Raw genomic sequence first — 22,773 nt, forward strand, 5'->3', positions numbered from 1 at the left:
CCTCATCTTAGACTCTGTACTTAACTTCAATCCTTATGGGTCAGAGTAGAAGCGTGTAAAGATTTTTTAAAGAGGTTGAATACTTACCAGCCCTGGAAACTCTGACAGTAGGTATTCCATCCATCATAAAAGAAAGATGTATGGTTAAAAAAGAGGTTTCCTTAGCCTGGTGACCAGTAAAAGATACACAGACATAAATGTTTGTAAATCTGCCCACACATTGCCTAAGAGAGATGATTCCCTGGCATAACAATCTTACACGCAGTGGCAAGCCTGAAGCTGTCAACCACCCAAGCCCTTGAATCCAGCTTCCGCTGTTCTAATTGCTTGCTTACCAGCCTTCCCCTGATTGTAATGTGCACCTGGAATGGTCTAAGTTCAGGGAGAAGTTTTGAACTTAATTATCTCATCCCCTCTGTGGTTAGAATCCAAATTTAAATTTAATCAATTGACGTTTTTGTTCTATATGCTAAGTTAGGTTTTCTGTGTAGGTTTAGAAACCAGAATTAGGTTTAGAAACCAGAATTGTTTTTTCTTCATACCAAGTGTAGGTTAGTTCACTTGGGGTGGACTCATCTTGGTTAATAGGAGTCCACCCCAAGTGAACTAACCTACACTTGGTATGAAGAAAAAACAATTCTCGTTTCTAAAATTGCAAGAGTTGGAGCTAGACTCAGAACAGTAGGAATGTTAACAAGGCTTTTTGCTCTCCCAGGAGTTCTGGAACGATTTGCATATTTGGCTTTCCTAAGAAAGTGAACAAACAAGGAAGCAAATTGGAACAGACATAGGGTTGCCCACTTTTATTTTTGTTGTTAAAAATATTAGGATAAAATAAGACAAATGAAAATATATGCTCTATCACCATCATTGCATGCATGCAAAAATGCAGTTTAGCATGAAAAATAAGTAAGACATAATCTTGAAATAAAGATGAGTCTTCTTAATAGGTTAATGTTTATCCTGTACCTTTATATAAAACACAAGAAAAGAAGATATGTTAATAAAAACTGAAGACAAAACAATTTCAACATAAATATTTATCATGACATGTGTTCTATAAAATTTTTTGAAACAAAGTTTTCCATTTGCATGTTCATATTTGACAGTATAAAATAAAGTGGAGTTTGACTATCCAATTTATTTATGTAATAATCTATCTCTATTACAGTCACTACCCAAAATCCAACTTCACAAATTGTAAATTGACAAAATAAAAACAACACACCTAGCATGATTTCATTCAATTTGGCAAATTCTGGACTAAGCTTGAGAAGCTGAAACACGGTAATCTCCAGGCCTCTAACCCTTTCCTGTGCCATTCTCACAGCCTTTCACTAACAAGGTGACCTGTGCTGAAATCATGTGTGTGGAGTCAGGGGGAAGGGGTAGTTCCCAGGAAAAGGTGAGTGGTAAGCAAGAAAAGCAGCATGAGTCCCATGAAGAAAAACTATCCAATGTTTGGAAATGTCATGACATTTGATATCATGCTAGGGCATCAAATTTGACTAAGGATCATCTGATTCACCAAAGGAGTGTAGCTTACTATTGCTATTAATTAGGGCATATACATACTATAAATCTGTAAAGTTATAATTTTGTAAAGATATTAATTTTAGCAAAGGAAAGCAAATTATTTTTATCTAAGAGGTATGCAGAAGATTTTTTTTCCTGAGAACAATGCAAATGACTTTTATCTATTAGAGAAGATAACCATAGAGGCTGTTTTATTGTGGTGCGGTACATTATTAAGTTTTGTATTTAGTACATAAATATTGCTTGAGCATGAGTTTCATTCAATCACTATACATTTATTTTCTCTTTTGAAGTAACACATGAATACACATTCATTTCCTCTTATCTGTATTTGAACTGTCTTTGTCATCCGGCTGGTCCCCTCATTAAAACTTGACATATGTTCACTATTTGTATAATTGTGTGGGTTTTAAAGAACATTTGAAAATTGTATTTTTGAGAGCCCACAACAGATGTGTTAGGTCTCTTGGTGGCTATTGAACCCAGAGCTGTGAAGGTGGGGCCCTGAACATTCAACACAAGCCCAAGTGACTTTGTTTGAGCAGCATCACAGAAAGTAATAGAAAAAGGCACCTTGGCATGCAGTTGGAAACTATTTTTCTCAGAAAACAGCATTCAGCCATTTGAACCACTATGTATATTTTAAATTGTTGCAGTGACCCAGAAACTAGCCTTGGGTTATATTTATCTCCTGTCTGTCCCTGGTGTCTCACAGTCAACAAGCCATTGCACTCTGCCCTTTTAAATTTAATTATTTTTCTCCCATCTATTCCTTTTCTAGTCTCCTTGCCCTTTTCTTTCTGCTTAGACTTCTGCCTCCTTACCTCTTTTAAACTTCAAGTTATTTCAAGAACTACTCCCAGATTCATCTTTCTAAAGTATAGCTAGAATTAGGTCACTATTATATATATATTACATATATATATGATGACTCACCCTCTTTCTATAAAATAAGACATATGGTTCCCAGATAAATCACATCTATTATCTTCTTCATCATTCTCATGGTCTAATGTTGCACCATATCAAAGCTCCCACATCTCTCAAACACATCATGAGCCTCCGTAACTCTGTGCTCTTGGTTGGTGAACCTGTGCCGGGGGAAGAGTATATAGACCTTGGCAGCAGACAGACTTTAGCAAGAACACTTGTTTCTAGACTTATAAGTGATCAGACTTTGAGAAATTTGCTTATCCTCTCTAGATTTCAGTTTTCTAATCTAGAAACCAGTGGTAATATTTCACAGGGTTGCACTAAGGATTAAATGGTGTCACTGATTGATTCATGTATTTACTCATGAAGTTTTGTACGAGTTAATTCAATAAATAAGGAATGGGCACCCACTGTGTACACTGTGCAAAGCCTTGGGGTTACAAAATTCAATTAATCAACATCCTTGTAGCCAGGTTCAAAATTACGTATATCATTGTCTTTAAAGTAGTTCAGTATAGAAAAAAGTGATAATCTCTGAATGCTGGTTCGATAAAACTCCAACCAAGATACTGACTACATTCTATTCAAGAATGCTCAGTGCAGGATTGCTCAACTAGCAAGCTAATCTGATAGCCTATTATCCCAAGCCATTATTCCAAATGTTTCTGTTATCTTTCCTCAACCAATACCTAACATTTTAAAATTAGCATGTTAACTATCAGAAATTGTTTCTATTTGTGAAGTTAGTATCTCAATACAATGTTGAAGGTGGAGAATAGGTTTGCGCTGGTGAAATAAAAGGTATTAAGGATCTATGGCTTAGCTGTTTAGAGCAATTCCCCAGCCTTGCAAGAACAGACTTCAGGAATGCAGAGAGGTATGTAGCCTTGACCCAGAGAGGTGATGCGGAGAGTTAACCTCTGAATGGCTCTGTGAAACTGGAGGATTCTGGCTGTCAGATGCCTGCTGAAAGGATAACAACGCCCAGCGACTGGCATGCTGGCAGGGCTGCCTCGGCTGAATTTTCATCCTTGCAAGGTGACAGAACACCTAAAAAGACCAAAAGATGAAATGCGATTGATGCTTTGGTAGGATTTATTTGGATTGTTCTTATGATTGCTTATTTATAAACTGACATCTATTTACTATCTGCCCACTACAATCTTGTGACTGAAGATGGGAAATATGGTGTCGCTAAATCTCACCCATTTCAGACTTTTAGATATCTACTTTTATTTACCAAAAAATATCTAAACACCTGCATGTATGAAATTGGCTAGATCATTTTGTATAATTAGGATATTCATGGTCAAGAAGAGGAGACAGGTGAGGACGCTGATAATTGCAATGAAGTATTACAAGTGTACACACGGGCAGATGTGAGAGCATAGAAAAGGGATATTTGAATCAAAGAAAGAAGGGTCTTGTTATGAATCGTGCCAACCCTGGTTGATCTACAATTATTCATTTCTTTTTGGTACATATTTTAGCCTCCAATAGTCAGAGTAGGTGAAGGCTGTACAAGCTGTGCCTATAGTCTCATTACCAAGTGGTATGTTTAAAGACAGCAAGGCTAATTCTGCTAAATGCTTAAACATTTACTTAAAAGGCAACACACAAAAAAAATGGTTATGTAAATGTTTTATAAGCTTTATGGAGTCCCAGTTCTCCATCCTTTCAGGCCCTCAGACAAGCACCTCTGTGTGAAGGAATTGCTGCTCAATGACATTCTAATAGTGGGATTCATGTAACCTTGATCTGTTCATGTGACAAAATTCCCCCCAAAAGACAACATATATGATCATGACTGCAGGCCTAGCAGAGTATACTTTGCTAAATCCATGACAGTTCAGAAGTTCCTATATAATATTTCTAATCCCAAATACCTAGAACCCCATTTTATTTTACTGATAAAAAATAATCTCCAACATCCATTAACAAATTAACAGTCCCTAAACACCATGATATTGATCCTAGAGAAAGAGTTGATAATAACAGTCCCTGAAGAGTGAATTTCCAACTACAGCTTTTAAATGCTCACCACCTACTCCTAGACTCGGCTTTCCTAATGAGAACACTTCAATTGATAAATCACCATATTCAGTTAGGTTAAACTAACTAACAAATAAATATTGCATTAGTTATAATGAAGTTTTTAGAATAAAATATGGGATAAAAAAGTTTTTAGAATAAAATATGGGATAAAAAAAGTTTTTAGAATAAAATATGGGATAAAAAAGGCATGGGGGAGTATGTTAAGAGGAACTGCCACTTCAACTGAGTTTTAAAGGCCAAAAGATCAGTGAAATACCTATTGTGATGCCTGGAACTTTGTAGGGTGGGCTTAGTAGATATTGCTTTCCTATCATTTCCTCTTAGCTCATGTCCGTTCTTTCAGTCCACGGCATCCCTCCCATCCCTACTATTCCAAACCCTGCATACCTCTGACAACCCAACACAAATGCATGCCTTCCATTGCAGTTTCTATACGTATCCACCAGCACAACTGCCTAAATCCCCTACCTCCCTCTTCCTCTCCCCACAGCTGGAACTGACTTCTTTTCCCGGGGACCCCACAGTGCGCAGTTCACTTCATATTATAGTTGTTGTTGACGCTCTTTTCAGATAAAGACCTTCTGTTATATTTCCCAGGTGCCTCCCATGTAGTAGGTGCTCCATAAATGTTTGAGCGAATAGACCTGTGAGGAATTATTGTAACCCTGACAGCTTCTCCTTCAAAACCTTTCCCCGTGTCTTTGAAACTTTCTAACCAAATCCCTCTAAAGGCAGCAAACTGAGAAAGAAACTAAGAAGCTTACCTGAAAGTAACCTTTCACAAGCAAAGACATTTTTTGGTACATTCTTGTTTTATCTGAAAAAGTCATGCTGCTTTTTCATTCTGTGTAATATTTTAAAATAAAATTTATTAATGGAATCAAGTTAAATTACATTAAAAGTGAAGAAAAATGGGCAGTGCTTCATGTTTATTCTGTGGTTGCATGCACTTTGGGAAATAAGAGACTCCGTTTGTGAAACACAATTCCATGTAGTCCCTGTTTAAATATGTGCTTCTTGTGATTTCATTCATCTTTTAATATCAGCTGAGGAACCTGTTTCAGGGTTCAGAAGGGCCTACATTTCAAATTCTAGTTCAGGATGTCCATAGGGGGCTTCCCAATTAATACTTTCGATATGACATTTAGGTGATTCTGATGCAGGTTTATGTTTTTACACCTCTATGTCGCTCTGCAGAGGGAGACTTATAGTTGGTTAACACTCAAATTACCAGACAAAAACAAATGACACTTTTCTACCTGCTTTACTCTTTGAGAAATAGAGCCCTGATGTGCAATTTCACACTGATTCAAAGCTCCTTATAGTACGTAGAACTTAAAACTTTGATAAACTCAAATGTTTATTCTGGGCTCTTATTGATTATAAATCTTATGACTCACATTTCTCTACAAATTCTAATTAAATTCTAAATAATTGTCCGTGTAAGTCATTTTCTTCTCACTTTTTTATGATAAAAAAAAAAAAATCATTCCCAGAAGTTGGGCCATTTGCCCAATGTTACACTGTGGGTCATGGGAACGTACACATAGTTCAGAGAACTGATTCTACTCACCCAGGAGTTCCCTCATTACCTTCTCACCAAGGATTGTCATCTACACCATTTTAATGATTCATGGACCTAGAGGCTACCCCTCTGTGGCCAGTCAATCTCCTTGATTTCTGTACTTCATTCAACCTTGGCTTTGGCACAGTAAATCCCAGAAGATCTTACTGGGATTGCGGCAAGCTTTCTACTTGAAATCATCCTGAGACACGAGCTCATTTCATGACTGTCAGCAGCTGAAGAACTGCCATCTTTCTGTACAAGTTTGAAACTGCAAGTGAGCTGAAGTTATGCCTTTTGCTTATTACAAATCTCCTAAACCACTTGGCAGGCAAAGTCACTGCAAGAAATCAAGAGAGGCTATTGTTCCGTTTATAGAACAATATGGGCTTCCTTTAGGACCAAAGTCACACCTGTGTATTCACTTAATAAAATGGCTTATAACCTTAGTCAATTGTGCCCCCATAATGCATTGTGATTTCACATGTGTTCTCCATTACGTTGAAAAGTAAGGAGAGACGTGATTAGCTTTATAAGATGATTAAAAAATCAAGAGAGGTAGAGATTTGATAAAGAGATTAAGAGATTTGCAAAGGTCAGGTGGTATGTTCAAAGAATTGACTAGAGTATAAATATTCTACTTCCCCTCTACTATTCTCTGCATTATGTATGATCTTCCCCCTGTCTCTCTGCCATTTTTCAAAAAGTCATTTGTAAATTTCACAATAAAAACACAAACAAAATAAGCAAATGCATATAAATATTTTAAAAGAACTTGTAATCCTGCAGCATGAGGAGAAACATGCAAGGAACCTGGAATATCATGGAACTTGGAGTCTCAACTGAGCAATACAGTTGGCTTTGAGCTGCATGGTTACCAAAGGGAAAAGGAATCATAGATGTCTAACTGTCTGAGAAATTCAACTATACTGTTTGTCTGAAAATAGAGTATGAATCTCTGGTCCAAATTTTAAGAAGAATTTATTTTAAGTTTCTCATAATTGGAGCATTAAGTCAAAAATCTTCAACAGTGATAATGCAGAAAAAAGCAAAGATCATCTTCATATAACCTTTCTTCTTACCATCTGTAAATATACATAGGGGCATACGGTTCAATCTAAGTCCGTAGAGAGCCTTCTATATGATTAGATTATGATTCTAACACTCTGTTTCCACATCTGCCATGCAGTTCTTCCCCATAGAGGTGTTTCCTCCGCAACCCCTGGAATTTAGGTTAAGTCACAGGACTTCCTTTTACCACAGGGATTTGAGCAGATTGAATACAAGCAGGTATTTGAAGAATTCTTCTGTAGTTGGACTTGCCTTGTTGTGCCTCTGTTATCATCATGAGAACATCCCCAGTCATCCTGCAGTTTCAAGGAGCATGAGAGACTTGCAGGTCAGACCCAGATCAGTAGGCCTCCAACAAGAAGAAGAGCTACTACATTGTGTCCAGCCAAGTCAACTGTCCACCATCACGCTGCCAACACACAGGGCTGACAATAAGTGGTACGACAGTAAGCAACTGAATTTTGGAGTGGTTTGCAGTATAGTATTTTTTTAAATGGAGATTTATTAATATACAATTTCTAGGCAATACAATTCACCCCGTTTATATATGCCATTGCATAAATCCTAAAACATTCATGCAGGCATAAGGTCACTGTCACTATCAAGACATGAAACATTTTCATTACCCCAAAGTTCCTCTACTCCTTTTGGCAGGCATTCCTCTCCACCACACTCAGCCCCTGTCAATCATTGATCTGGCTGTCTCTATAGTTTTACCTTTTCCAGGTTGCCATGTAAGTAGAAGTATGAAGTACGTCATATTTTGTGTCTGTCTCTACTTAGCATAAAGCATTTGAGACCGATCATGTTACTGCAGGTATCAGTAATTGGTCTTTTGATTACCAAGTAGTATTCCAGTGTGTGGCTTCACAATAGCTTATCCATGCCACAGGCGATGAACCTTGAGTTGTCTCTGGTTTGAGTGATTGTGAAAGAAGTGGTACATTTATATACAAATTTTGATATAGACATGTTTTCACTTTACTTGGAGTAAATACCTAGGAGTGAGGTCACTGGGTCATGTAGAAATATGTTTATAAGACATTGCCAAACTGTTCCACAAAGTGGCTATTCCATTTTGCATCACCTCCAGGATTGCCTAAGAGTTCCTGTTGCTCCATAGCCTCACCAGGATTTGACATTGTTAGATTTTATGGATTTTAGTCATTTCAATAGATGTGTATCTTATTGTAATTAGGACAACTTTATGTGGCAATGTTTAAATGATACAAATAATTAAGCCACTGTGAGGCAGGTCCATCGTTTCCTGCTGCTCTGAGCTTCACAGTTACTACCACTGTTGAAATAAAAATTGCAAAAGTTAAACCAAGCTCCAGTTGTTAGGACTTCCAGAATGTCCAGGGGTACTTCTACATCCCCCAATATTAGAGAGACAATGTGTCAGTCTTCTGAAATGCAATAACTACTGTAGGTTTTTGTTCTTTCTCTTTTTTCCCCTTGTTTTGTTTTTAAAGCCTGTTTCACTGACTGTATTTCTTTTTAAAGACCAGCTTGAATTGTTTTATTACTTCTGCTTTCTAAACAGAAATAACATCTCAGCTAGAATCAAACCTCCAGGACCAGAGCCATGAAACCTGAAATGGAGAGAAGTCTTCTATGTTTCACTGTTTAATTTCTTTTTCACAATTTCAGGGAAATGAGGTGTCAAAATGTGTTTTTTTTTTATTTAAAACTGTTGTAAAGGTAAGGTAGGTGGTGTTTCAATAGACTCCCTGCAGCACGTATGTTTTAAATGAAAACTCTAATTACCAAGCACAGGATATCATTTAGCATAATATCGTTTTATAATTACTGTCAATTTTAACGGAAATCAACCTAAGAAAAAAATGAAATGGGATTTCCATGTTACCAATTAGCTTCTGGTTTAGGAGTTGCAAAATTCAGGTCACCAGCACCTGGAATTGAAACTGTGCAGTGACCTATCCTTTCTGCTGAAAGTCTGTCTGAGATGATGGTCATTTTTCCCCCCGCATAATAGACTCTAATCAGTCTGCCACGTTCTAATATGGTATTGGTCTGACATTAAGCAAACATTCTTTCTACTAGCCCTGGTGGCTCTCAAGTATCCTAAAGTTCCTCCCTCAGTAATACTTAATGGAGTGATTCCGGTAGGATGTTTGTTCCAAGGAAAAAAAGACAGGTAAATAAAAATTATGTTAAAATACTGTGCTCCTGTCCTATGAATAGGAAGAAAAGTAATAATTTTCAAGAATGAAGCACTGGGAATGATGAGGGGATGCTTTGCTGAGTCAGATTTACCTGAATATGAGAAATAACCATCTTCATTAATACAGCTATCAACAGCCTCAAAAGAAATGACTTCCCTGTGTTCAGTAATGTCTAGGAAAGGTCTGAAATCACATCATCTGAATGAAAACTGGAAGATAATTCTCAGCTCTGGGGCTCTGTGTTTCTGTGATTTGCATGTTAAAGCTGTAGAAATAATCTTAGTCTTACTTTTCCTTGGGTATCTTTTTAAAACAGATCTTCACTTTCCTTATGATGTCTGTCTATCCTTCTTTCTCTGTCTCGGTCTTTGTTTCTGTCTCTGTCTCTGTCTCTCTCTCTATCTCCTCTGGCACAAGTTGAAGAAAGGGAGGGCAGGGGCACAGGGGGCTGTTTTTTTCCAGTAAATGTTGGTCTTTTCCCAGTAAATTTGTTGTTGTGAGTGACAGAGACCCCGTTTGCCCTCCTTCCTGTCCCAGAAAAGGGAACCTCTTGATTTGTGTAAACAAACTTCAGAAAGGGCATGGCCATGGCTTGCTTAGAAACCAGTGAAACTGGGAACTGGAACCCTGCTCGGGACTTTCCAGCTCTTGTCTCTGCTTCTCTCCGTGCTGGATTCCCTCGACTGGCTCTGTCCATAGGGCAGGTCCCATGGCTTCTGGAAGCTTCTGAATTTACAACACACAGCCTTCCCCTTAATGGAAGGACTGACCATTTTTCCTTTGTACCCATTTTAAAACCCCTAAGAGAGAACTTGGATTGGATAATGTAGCTACTCCTATGGCCTGAGAGGCAAGAAAGTTCCTACAACGGGCAACCCCACTGAACCACATAGGAAGATAAAGCAATTAATGGCCTGTGGTGTTTTCAATTTCTTTATAAAAAGGCTATAGCACTTTTTACATGGTAGGCACCATTTAAGTGCTTTGTAAATATGAATTAATAATTCTCATATAATCATATGATATGCTATTATTATTTTCACTTAAGAAGTAGGGAAACTGAGGCACATGGTGTTTAAGGAATTGCATAGAAAAGAATTGGACAGAATAGGCATATATTCACATAGCACACTGCCTGTTAGCATTGACAGCCTGAGAGCCTTATACTCAGTGCTATTTTCTCAATCTTCTCATCTCTCCTCTCCTCTCCTTTTTCTTCAGGATATTTATCATATTACTGTGTACTTTCCCATAAAACATCTAGCACGTCAATCTCTTTGCCTGTTTCCCTGTCCTTGTCCCCCGATTGACGGAGGAATAATCTCTATCTCCCTGAGATGTCAAGTGCTGAAAAATATTGGCATTCCTTGAAGAAGCTATTTGTTTTCTTTTCTCAAACGTATCACGTGCAGTTAAGTGGCCTGATTTGTGACCCCAGTGACCAAATTTCACAGAGATGGCCTGTCAGAGGCTAGCAGATCTTTGAGGAATGGATATCTTCTCTATGGAAATATGCCAATTACCATTTCTTGTGGGAGGTGCAGCGTCGCCCCAGAGGTCTGTGGTCATCAAGAAAAGTAACCGAGCTGAAGGGCCATCCATCTCCATTCCCAGTGGGGACAACGCCATTTTCTTGAACTTGTTCATCTCAAGCAATAAAAAAGAAAAAAGAAAAGGAAAGAAAAAAAGAAAACTCTAAATAAACAAAAAGAAGATGACAGAAAATAATCCACAGTGACTTATGCATATTTCTCCATCCATAAATAACTTTATATTTCACTTCTGGCATCAGAGCCCAGCCAGAAGGTAATGAGCCATTGTGAAAAACCCATCTGTTGCTCATAAGGGGAAAGGCCGGATTTATGGAGGAAGAATCTGGAGCGTAAGTCCTGCTATTGTTAATGGGAGTTGCACATCTAATTGGTCATGCTGAAAATATGCTCTGTTACATCCTTTCACTGGCCAGATGGATGTGTTCAGCTGCAATGCTGAGAAGAAAGATGTACCTCAGAAATCTGAGAGTGGGAGTGGGTACCACAGCCAGTCAGAAAATGGCAGTTCTAATGAGGATGGATAGTGCTGGTCCACAGGCCTGATTTAAAAATGTTTTCAGAAGAAACCCAAGGACCCAATAGAGGGATTTCCAAATGGGTTGACATGGTCTAGTCCCCTGGAGTGGATAGTGTTGAATCATTTCAACTAGGCGCCACCAGCCCCATAATTTGAAACACTTTTATCTCTCATTCCTTTGTAACTTGGTCTATTGGTACTTAATAATTGCTTTGAGACTTTCTTAAAATGGTGCTGGATAATGGCAATTGAAAGTCATTTCTCCTTGTGTCCTCTTTACCACAGTGGTGGGAAGGAAGCCTGAGAAATCAAAGGCAGATTATGCCTCATCTAACTGGATTTCCTCCAATCATGTTTGAATTAGATTTGGGGCTGTAAGTCTCTTGACAGAAATGAAGCGCTGCATTTTAACACAAATTCTGGTATATTGTAGGTATATAATAAATGTTGAATGACAGAGAATAAAATAAACTAACAATGATTAGTAAAATCTTAGTATATTATGGTTACAAGGGATCAGAAAGGTTTTCTCAGTCAGGGCACATTTACTGCTGTAACTAACAATCCCTAATTCTCAATCACATAATCAAGGGTTAGTGCTTTCATGTCATGGTCCAATGGAGTAGATGTGAGGAAGAGGCAGGGGGTGGTGGGGAGAGCCTAGTGCTCCATGGAGTCATTCTCCATGGTAATGCTACCCATCTCCATATCTGGCCTCTATGGTCACCACTGAAGGGGAAGAGGAATAAGGAGACTGATTCTGACCAAGTCTTGGAGTGAGAAGCATCACTACCGATGCTTCTACTGGCTCCAGCTGAGTCATCAATCATCTGGTCCAAAGACTAGAGCAGAGGCTGGAAAATGTAGTCTTCCCGTATGTCCAGGAGGAAAATGAGCTGGATTTGGTGAACACATGGAATTGTTTGTCACTGTTTCTGAGACCCTTAAATCCAATCCTTTCGTTTATAGATGGGCAAACTGAAGGCCTCAGACTGGGTGATTTTCAACAAGTCACATGGCAGCTTGGTGAGAGTCAGGACAAGAACTCAAATTTTCTACTTTCTGAGACTATTATTGTATGGAGTAGAGAGCAGGGTGGGGAGGGGAGGCAAGGAGGGCACAGGACAGGACGGGAGAGAGCAGGAGAAAAGAGGAGGCAGTGGGACATCCTATAAAGTGTCCTAGAGAGGAGTGAAAACATCAAATTATATTCCTGGGTCTGTCAGCCGCTTGGGAAGTCCTCCCCATGCCTCAGTTTCCCCTTCTATAAAGTGAGAAGCCTGAACAGATGACCGCTGAAATCTTTTCAAGCTCAAACAATCTCTCCTTCCACTGAGACATCAGGAAGAAGAAATACAAATTGTAAGAAAAGAAAGGCTATCAAAGAGAAGGCAGTCAGTGTGAGGTGGAGGGTGGCTATAAAGTAAAAAAAATCAATTCAATGCAGCTCTTGGGGTATCACTCATGAGGACACCAGCCAGGTCCATGCCCTGCAGTGACCAGAGATACTGAGCCTCTTCCCGGAGTCCATTTCTCCCTCCCACTGCCTCTCCCTGCCCCCACCCAACCCAGTCAGCTACCAGCCCATCCGAGCCAGTGGTCAGAGTGCCCATTACCTAAAGGTCACAGGCTTGAACACAGCCCCCCAAAGGCAGGACCACAGGCCTCTTTCCTCCCTTCATGGGCGCTCATCTCTCTCACCCACCTTCAAGTGTTCCAGCTTCAGCAGGACAGAGATTAAGGTGACTGTCCAGGAGCCTTCGTTAACTGCTGAGGCCAGCCAGGCCTGGGAGACTGTCCCCACTCAGGGGTCATACCAGGCCTCCACTACAAAGCTGCCAGCAGCCACCTCAAATCCCTTCTCAATTCAGCCTTTCCCTTAAACACAACCCAGCGGCAGCCAGAGCATACACAGAGGTAATCCTTCAGGAGTGGCACTTCAGGCTCACCAAGCACTTTCATCTCAGGGTTCTCAAGTCCTTTTCAATCATTAATCACTTTCTCCAAGCACCCCTGCTCTCAGAGCAAGGCAGAAGCAATGTGGATGCTGTGCAAGAAAGGGCAGGAGCAGGGCTCTCTCTCAAAGGCGCGGGGCGGGGGAGCTCCATTGCATTTCCATCGTCTCCCAGGTTTTCATAAATATCATGAGCAGAAATATAATATTGCTGGAAATAATGGACAGCATATTGAGACAGCATTTTTCAAACCTGGAGAAGGCTCTATCATGAGCTAGGAAATCTAGAATTAGGGATTTTCCTTACCTGGACCCCACTGACGGTGGTGCTGTGGCTGGATCAATCACTTAATATCTCTGAGGCTCTCTCTGTCATCACCTTTGACTGGGTTAATATGGCAACACTTCCTAATCATTACAAGAGACTGGGATGCTATGACCTTAGACTAAAAATCCTCAAACAGGTTTATATCTGTGAAAGGTATACATTTGTGCTATAATATCAGGCGTGGTAGAAGTAATCACAACTCCTTATTTGTAATGATCGACCTAAATCAGATTCTAGCCTTTATGTCACCAGGTTGATGGAAGATGTGCTTTCAGCCCTTACAGACATTGCCCCCCTGTTAGGGTGGTTGGTAATGGGGACTGTGAAAGAATTCACAAAGAGAAAAAAGTGTAGGAGAGTGAAGTTTTTCCTCACGCTCCAAGAAAGGAGAGGGGCATGGTGTGGAGGGATACAGCAGCGCTGAGGGGCGGGGACTTTGAGTTCTTACTGGATTATAACTGGATTAGAAAAGGATAGGGGAGGTGTTGTTGTGGACCCCTGGGCTGTTGGGGCATTGTAACACGACACTGCAGTTTGTTCCAATGTCATCTTCTGCCTGTGGCTGTAGGGCGTGGTTAGTTCTGAAAATTGCTTTCCAGTAACTTTCAGTCCTGGGGACCTAAGCTCAGAAGAGTAAAATGACAGTCATGTTAAACAAGGTCATAGGCCAGCTCGGCAAATGGTGCCACAATAGCAAATGGCACTGACTTTATCCTTTCACCCCCCCATCAGAGTTCAGGGGTCCACAGGGTTCTGTGCAGTGCCAAAGGGCCCTGCCAGCCACTGTCCTGAATTGAGTGTTCTCACCAATTCCCAGGGAGATGCGCATTGGTAGAGCTTGTTCAGTTTCTCTGGGGTCGCTGCCTGCTGCTCCTGCCCACGGTAATAGCATCTAAGTTTGTACCCCTCAGTACCTCGGGTTCTCCGCAGCCACCAGGCAGCTCCACTCAGGTTTCAGTGTCTCCCTGGGTAGCACGCCCTCCCACTCGCAGGACAGATACCATCTAACCCCTTTCTAGATTGGGAGAAATCTTGCTTCTTTCCTTTACTGCCTTCAGAGTCGTCCTGCTATTTGCCTTCCTTCTGCACATTACCTTTTGCTCAGCAAATGTCTGAGGAAAGGAGACGCAAAGGCCCTGACTTCTGGTTTGAAAAGGAGGAAAGAAAATTATAGAATGAAGAAAATGTTTTAAAATTTATTTTAATAAAGCATCATTTTAGACCCTGTCACTAAGAAGATCACCACCACGTCAAATGATAGAAGAAGCAAGGCTTGGCCAAAAAGATGGCCAGAGGCCAACCAGAGGCCAGCTCCTGTGAGTCTGTGTTGTTTCTTCCCTGTCACTGTTGTATACTGTAGACTAGACTAAGGGGTCCTGGGATTTACTAAAAACTGCTGTGGCTTGAGTGTTTCTGAGGGACCTTTCTGAAAGACTGGATGAATATTTTCTTGGTTCCATAATAGTTAAATTAAGGGTGAAAGAGTTCACCCAACCAATCGTTCATCTGAAGTACTTAGTCATCTTCCATCATGAACCAGCACTTTCTCTTGAGGAAGCTCATTTAGATAATGGTTTTTGGACCAGATCTAAACTTCCTCCAGTTGATCACAACATTCCCTAGTCCAGAGTCATCGAGGTTGTTGAGGAAGAAATTACCTTCTGCAAGTCTCCCATTATGTGCCAGACATTTTTAGGGCACTTTTTACATAGGCTTCACACAAATTCTGAAAGGTAGCAATTATTGCCTCCATCATCAAATTTCAGAAAGGGACTCAAGGTAATTAAGTGATTTACCAAGATCAGTTATAAAAAGAAATAGCAGCGATCTGGTTCTAAAACAACATCCCTCTCACCACACCATGCCATCTGCTGTTGAACACATAGTAACCTACAGAAATGTCATTTTCAAGGCCCCTGCCATGTCTCCATGAAATTCCCCAGGTTAAGCATTCTGTCACCATTATTCCATCAATAATAGGAGCAGCCAATATTTACCGAAGTCTCATTGTGGTCAAGATGTCTGGTCATAATTTTACATTGGTCATGTCATTTAAACAACTCCAGAACCAAAGAGGCTGGTACAATTTGACCCCCTTCTTACAGTCACAGAGTCCTCTAACTACAGGGCAGGTGGCTTGGTGTCCATGAGCACTGGCTCTGGAGTCAGGTCACTTAGGATTCAAAGCCAACTCTTCCAGCTCTGTGACCTTGTGTGAGTTACTCTAAGAATCTCACTAAGTGAGTGAGTTAGAGTCTCTCTAAGTCTCACTTTCTTGTGTGTGAAAATATAGGCGTAATAATAATAACCACTTCAAGGAATTATTGAGAGATTTAAATACCATGATCCATGGAGAAGGTCTGCTGTGTCATAAATGCATAATATATGTTAGTGACCATTATTGGACATCTTCAAACCTCTCACTAGTGTGGTTGATTACTCAAGAAAATACTCATTTTTTTTTTAAAGAGCTGTCTTACAGTAGAGCACCATAAATTAAATGCAGTATACCAGGAGAAGCTCGACTAATATAAAAAGGAGAAATTCAATCCACTCCTTGCATTCTAGCTCCCTTTGGAAAACCAGCCCAAGCACCATAGATTTTCAGAACATTGTATCATAGTTCAGACACACACAGAGGCGGGAGTTAGCTGGGGTTTCCTTGTACAGAAGAATTTACAAATGTAGGGAAACAGAGAAACATGGCCAGAGCTACTAGGTCCATGCTCTTACCCAGCTTGTGATTAAACTAAAGATTCAGCTAAAGTCTTGCTTGTGCCTCTTTGGCAGATGGTTGCCCACCTCTCCAGAGAGAGTCCACTACCTGGTCACCTTTGCAATTTTAATTGTTTGCACATTTTAAAGTAGTTCATTTCCCCTGTAGAGTCAGGCTCAACCCAGCACGTTGCTACTTCCTTTGCAAGGAAGATGAAGGCTCTGCAGTTTTACAAGGGTGGTAAAACTTACTAATAAAATCAGCAAATTAAGGTTATCTTTCTGCTTCAATTTTTTTAAGAGGCACTGATGTATTTCACAGTAAGAAGGAACTTCCTCTGTCATCCTCGGGCTTAAATTTCCAGCCCTGACAGAGATGACAAACCCAGACTGTGATAATGCCAGCAAGTAAACATCACTAGGGGCACTTTGAATTTAAACTCTAGCTTTTATCTTTCTATTATAGAGCCATACACAGAAAGCGCACGGCAGCATTAATCCTAACTTACCATGGGAATTGTTCAACTACAAAATGAGGACATCTGAGGACAAAATCCCCTGAATGACTAATCTACTTCCCTTCCTACGCCCTTGCCAAACTTCCGGAGGAAACACTAACTGTGATACAGAGTGTTTTAGAAGTTGTTGTTTTTTTTTCTTTTTTTTTTTTTTTCTTTGTAATAGAAGCTTCCCTCAGTTGGAAGCAGAATGTCAGGATGTCAGATGATAACCATGAACCCCTGGTGTTTTTCCAGTGAAATAAAAATGCAATAAATAGCAGTTAAAATCAAACAATCAAACGACTACGCACAAAATAGATGAACCTCACTAAATTAAGGCTGAGCAAATGAAGTGAGACCCCAATGAGCACAGCAGTGTTTCATCTATGCAGTGCTTCAACTGGGGAATGCGAATCTCTGGTTAGAAATCAGGACGACAGGCCTCGGGGAAGACAGTGTAGACACAAGGACAGAAGTTTGTGGGGTGTTGGCCATGTTCTGTTCATTGATCTGGATGTTGGTTATACATGTGTTATATAACTGGTGGAAAGTAATGAAGCTAAATTACTTGTGCACTTCTCTGTGTGTTATATTTTAATGCATAGTTCAGTGAGAGTCAAGGAATCTGAAACACTAGAAATTTATTCAGTGGAACTTCCAGAAAAATTAGGAAAATTAGGTATATCAGGGGTAAGAGTTTTAGTTAATAAAAACAGTGTTGAACAAAGCCATTGTATTCAGATGGAGAGCCAGAGGATAATGCTATTCTTCCATTTCTTTCTCTATCTTCAATTTTTGGAGCCTGGTTCCTTCTTGAATTGAGCGGGAACTTACAGAATAGCAATATGAAAAAGCATATACTATTTACCTACTCACCAAAACAGCAGAATTGTTTCTCTGTATCTGAAAAATAGACAGGTCATTAAATCAATTTTGTGCAGGCTGAAACATTGTTCTCTTAGAAAAGGAAGCCAGTAGTGATTGTATATTTAATTGTAACCTACCAGGGTTTCATTTTCAGTCCAATATAATGCTTTTCTAAAAACAGATGTCTATTTGTAAATGTTTTTCTCCAAAGGAGTTTGGCATTTTGGAGAGGTTACCAGTTTCTCCTACATCTTATTAAAAAAACAAAATTCAACTCAGTAAATTTGAAGATCTAATTGGCTTTATTTAGCAATTCACCAACAGGCCCGCATCTCAAGAAGCATCTAGAAGGGTGCTCCAGGGGTTGTACAAAATGGAGGGATTGTATAGGGGGAAAAAGGTGGAAAAAGGTGGGTGCAAGGGAGCTATTGACAAAAGAAAAGAAAGAATTGTTCTTAGACCAAGATATCTTCTTGTTTTTCTGGGATGGGGAGGGAAGGACAAAGATTTTTATCATGCAGATTGTCTCTTTTTTCTATGGCAGGATGGTAGATGGAACAGGTCCACATGACAGACGAATACCATGAGGCATTGGTTGATTAAGATTATGTTTCTGAGAGAGGTTGAAAGAGCAATTAGGTCAGGTATTAAGTCTAGGTATGGTATTGTGGGCTTTAGCATAAGTGAAGCCATTTTGGACCTATGGTTTTCTCTTTAACAAATCGAAAGTACTCATTTAATCACTCTTCTGGGGAACATTCTTCATGCCTTGAGGTCTGGGGTGGGAGGCTCGTCTTTGAGCTGCCAGAGCATCTATGCTCACTCCATCACTGGACTGAGTGAGCATATTTCAGCTTGTCAGTTTCCATGTTTATCTTTCACCCTGTTACTTGTGCAGTTTAATTAGAGATGAGGTAGATGTGTGTTGCTTTGCCCTGGTGCCCCCCCCCCCCACCACCTCCGCCTTAACACTGACTGGAGCTGCAGGAGACAGGGAATGTACTCCCTGACAGCTGCCCACTCTGGGTGCCTGAATCTTGTCATTCTCTGCCTGAGGGCTTTCTCCAAAACTGCAGGAACTTGCTCAGCCTTGCAGGGCAGACTGGTGTGCTGAGGATGTAATAATAGGCAACCTACAGGGGCTGGATATTGATGGATAAACACCCCAGTGTTGGGTTATCTACTTCTGTATAACAAACTACCCCAAACTTAGAGCCACACGACAAAAGTGATGTACCTGGGAGCTCACCAATTCTGGGAGTCAGGGATTTGGAACGATGCAGTGAGAGCAGCCTGTCTCTGCTCCATGAGGTTTGGATGCAAAGTCTCGGAGTGACTTGGTGGCTAAGAGCAGGGAGTCAGCAGAAGGCTTGCTCACATTTCTGGCAGTTCGTGCTGGCTGTAGCTGGGTCCCCAGCTGGGTCTGAGACCTGAAACACCTGTGTGTGTCACTCCTACATAGTGTCTCTGTGAGGGCTGTTTGGGATTTCTCACAATATGGATGCTGAGCTCTAAGCATGAACATTCTAAGAGAAACAAGAAGAAGCTGTATTTCTTTTTATGTCCCAGCCTCTGAAGTCCTATGGAATCACTTCCATCAAAGTCCACCCATACTCAAGAGGGTGGAACAATAGGCTCAAGCTCTTGTATCCAAGAGCCTCAAGGTCACATTGCAAGAATATCATACAGGATGGGAGATGTTGTGGTCATATTTGGAAGGAAATATGCCACACCCTGATCCTTGTCCCTCACCAGGACAATTCTTCAATATATTCTAGATGATTCTTTCAAGTGACCCCAGTAAGACTGGGTCCAAGCTGTGCATAACAATAACCCATTCCTAAATACACACATTACTATCTTTGCTAATGTATTTGTCTTCCTTTCCCCACTCCTCTAATTACTTGTGCTTCCTGGGGTCCATCCAATTCCTTGCCTTGTGGACTGCCTCTGGGAAAACTCAAATGCAAGGAATTGAGTTATTTTATTCTGTGTACCCAGAGTCTGACACAGCTCTTATGAATAATTAGTGCTTACTAAAAGCAGGCTATATAAATAGGTATTCTCACTTCATGGACTGGGAGAGAGATGTAAGGAAAACATTGGCAGAACAGCTATTTTTAGAGCTAAAATAGATTTCATATTGACATTATTTTAGTATATTCTTCTATTCACACACCCAGAGTTATTAAGTTCTTCAAGCATTGTTGAAGCAACCTTCCCTCAGATTATGTGGAAAGTAGAATCATAATTGGTCCATGCAGTTTGACTCCTGCTCTGTTAACATCTTATTCCAACACAACTGTTACTGCCCACTGCCGACGTGGACTTCCTCCTCACTTTACATGGGCTCTTATACATCTGTTGGGCCATCTCCCACTTCTTACCATATGTGAATATATTCTCTTTACCGTGCTTGACCTCCAATATCCTACCCTGGGCACCTGTGACTCCCACACACATAAAGATGCCAACTTTGTCTCTTTGCTCCTAATGGCTTTTGAACTACACTGTCTAGGAAGGAACAAAAAAGGAAGGGGGAACTGGACTGGAAAGTGAACTGGAAAGGGCAAAGGGAAAAATTTTTATTATTAGAAGTAATCAGACCTCAAGGAATTGACTTATGTGAAATAGCAAAAATAGGAAACCAAGAGCCACAAAATGTTGATTTATTAATTTATAATATGAATTATAACAATCTAAGAGACTAGTAACATTTATTCTGGCATGATTGGCACATACTCATTTTATCATCTGACTTCACCGGAAACCAGGTAATAATGGAACATCACATTAGTGATTCATTATAGGAAATATCAGCCACAGGCAGACCTGGAGATAATTAAAATTCTTTTGATTGTCTCATTCTGTCAATGTGGACAAGACCTGCAGAGAAATCAGAGATGATCGGTGAGCATCAGATTAGAAAAAGAGTGATTAGATCAGTAGATCTCAACCCTGGCTACCCTGGGAATATTTTACAAAATACTGATGCCTAGGTTCATCCCAGAACACTCAACTCAAAAATCCCTGCAAGGTGTGGACCAGGAATAAATATTTTTTTGAAAACTTCCCTGGTGACCATAATAAGTAGCCATGCTGAGAAGTATTGAGTTTGCTGTCTAAATGTTGAAATGCTGATTAGCATCAGTTTATGATACCTTAATGCATCCAAATAAATTTGGGAACCTAAAGTAGCTGAGTTTGGTTAAGGCCTCCTTTTCTCTTCTACCATGTAAGGAAATTCACTAACAGAGTATTTTTCTGCTATCCTTCTATACTTTTGTTAGGTAGGATAGGTAGTCAACTAAGGTAGCAAGGAGGATGAAGACATGTCTCACCTGTTGACTCAGCAGTCCTCTGCCTGATCAGATAAGATTACCAGGAGTTCTGAATATCACAAGCAAAGACAGAATAGGGGAAGGGGAGTTCTTGAGCCTCTGTGCTGGGAAAGGGAGCCTCTGTAACAATTTCACTAAGACAAAGAGCCTTTACTAGCTGAGAAAGAAAGGCTTTGTAGCTGTATGTTATTCCCAAAGTTTAGAAAGGGGAGGAGAAGGGGTACCTAGAAACTGACTAAAATATATAACTCCTGAGCCCCAATATTTGGTGCACTCAGATTAGCTGAATGCCCACTTGTAGCCTCAGCTCAAGTGTATAGATCAAACTTACTAACAACTTTATGTCCTCTATATGTGGGGCATTTGGACTAACTGGGCACCGGCCTGTAGTTTCTTGCTCATGCGTTTTATAAATAAACTTGCTATCTCACTTCCACTATACATGTCGTCTCTCGCTTGAACTCATCTTTCACAAGCAAGGCAAGAACAAGCTCATCTTTCACAAGCGAGACAAGGAACAAGCTCAGATCGGTGCGGGGGTGCCTGACTTGGATCTTTCCCCAGTAACACTTTGATATCTGATGATCAATCTTCTGTGGGGCATAGCCTTTTTCTTAGGTATTGCTTATCCATTGAATTAGTTTATGAGTAGTCCAGGCTTATTAAAATAAACTTCACATATCTGGTTCAAAATGAATGTATTGATCAACAGTTACTGTGTGGTAGCCTCTGTGTTCCTAGCTCCATAAGGGGTACTTTTTATATTTATCTCATTTAAGAATCACTACAGTCCTATAAATTAAATAAATGTGTTCCCATTTTATAGATGAAGCTGAATGAGATTAACTTGTCCAAAGTGATTGAACAACCCGTCTTTACTCCAAATCCTATGTTTTTCCTGTGTGTCACTCAGCCTCTTATATTTTAACTTCCAAAGGCCATTACTTTTTCTTCTCATTTTCATATTTTCTTGGAGAAATTAGCCATAATTGTGGCGTTCAAGTGCTAACAGCAATCACTGTAATATAATTCACTAAAAACTAGAATTTAATATGAATTGGGGTAATTCTGGATACCTGCCAAAGGGACTTATGAACAGTGATTGAAAAGCCTAAGGGAAGCATTCATAAACAAGATTTATGTGTGAACCCAGATGGACTCATCTAAGAGTAAAGCACAATATGGTAAATTGGAAGGGAAAACAGAGACCATCTTCTAACTGCGGTTTCTTCTCACTATAAAAACGCATTGTGGAACAGCTTGAGTACAAAGGCTGAAAAGAAAACTGTTTGGCCTTGGTATTTGAGTTTTCCCCAAAAGTCACATTCAGATATATTAAAGTAATAAATTTAAATATTACTTGAAAGTACCTACTTATCTAATCCTTAGGTAGTTCTCCAATTAAATGCGATTATTAATAGCTTTCCAGAATTCATTGACTGATTTTTCTTTATTTCTTTTATTAATGTGAGTTATCTGTGACATGAAACGTGTATCAAATGGGACAGAGGAGAAAGAAAGAGAGGATAGAGATGTAGGAGGTAAGAAAACAAGAGATAGAACTTGGAACTGAGTGGTTGAGTCAAAGCATTACTAATTACATAGGAAAATATATCACAGAAATGGGATGTACTTTAGCATCTGTTTCCC

The sequence above is a fragment of the Pteronotus mesoamericanus genome, unplaced genomic scaffold (genome assembly GCF_021234165.1).
Source record: "Pteronotus mesoamericanus isolate MK-2021 breed Mesoamerican mustached bat unplaced genomic scaffold, CSHL_Meso_final scaffold_54, whole genome shotgun sequence".
NCBI lineage: Eukaryota > Metazoa > Chordata > Mammalia > Chiroptera > Mormoopidae > Pteronotus > Pteronotus mesoamericanus.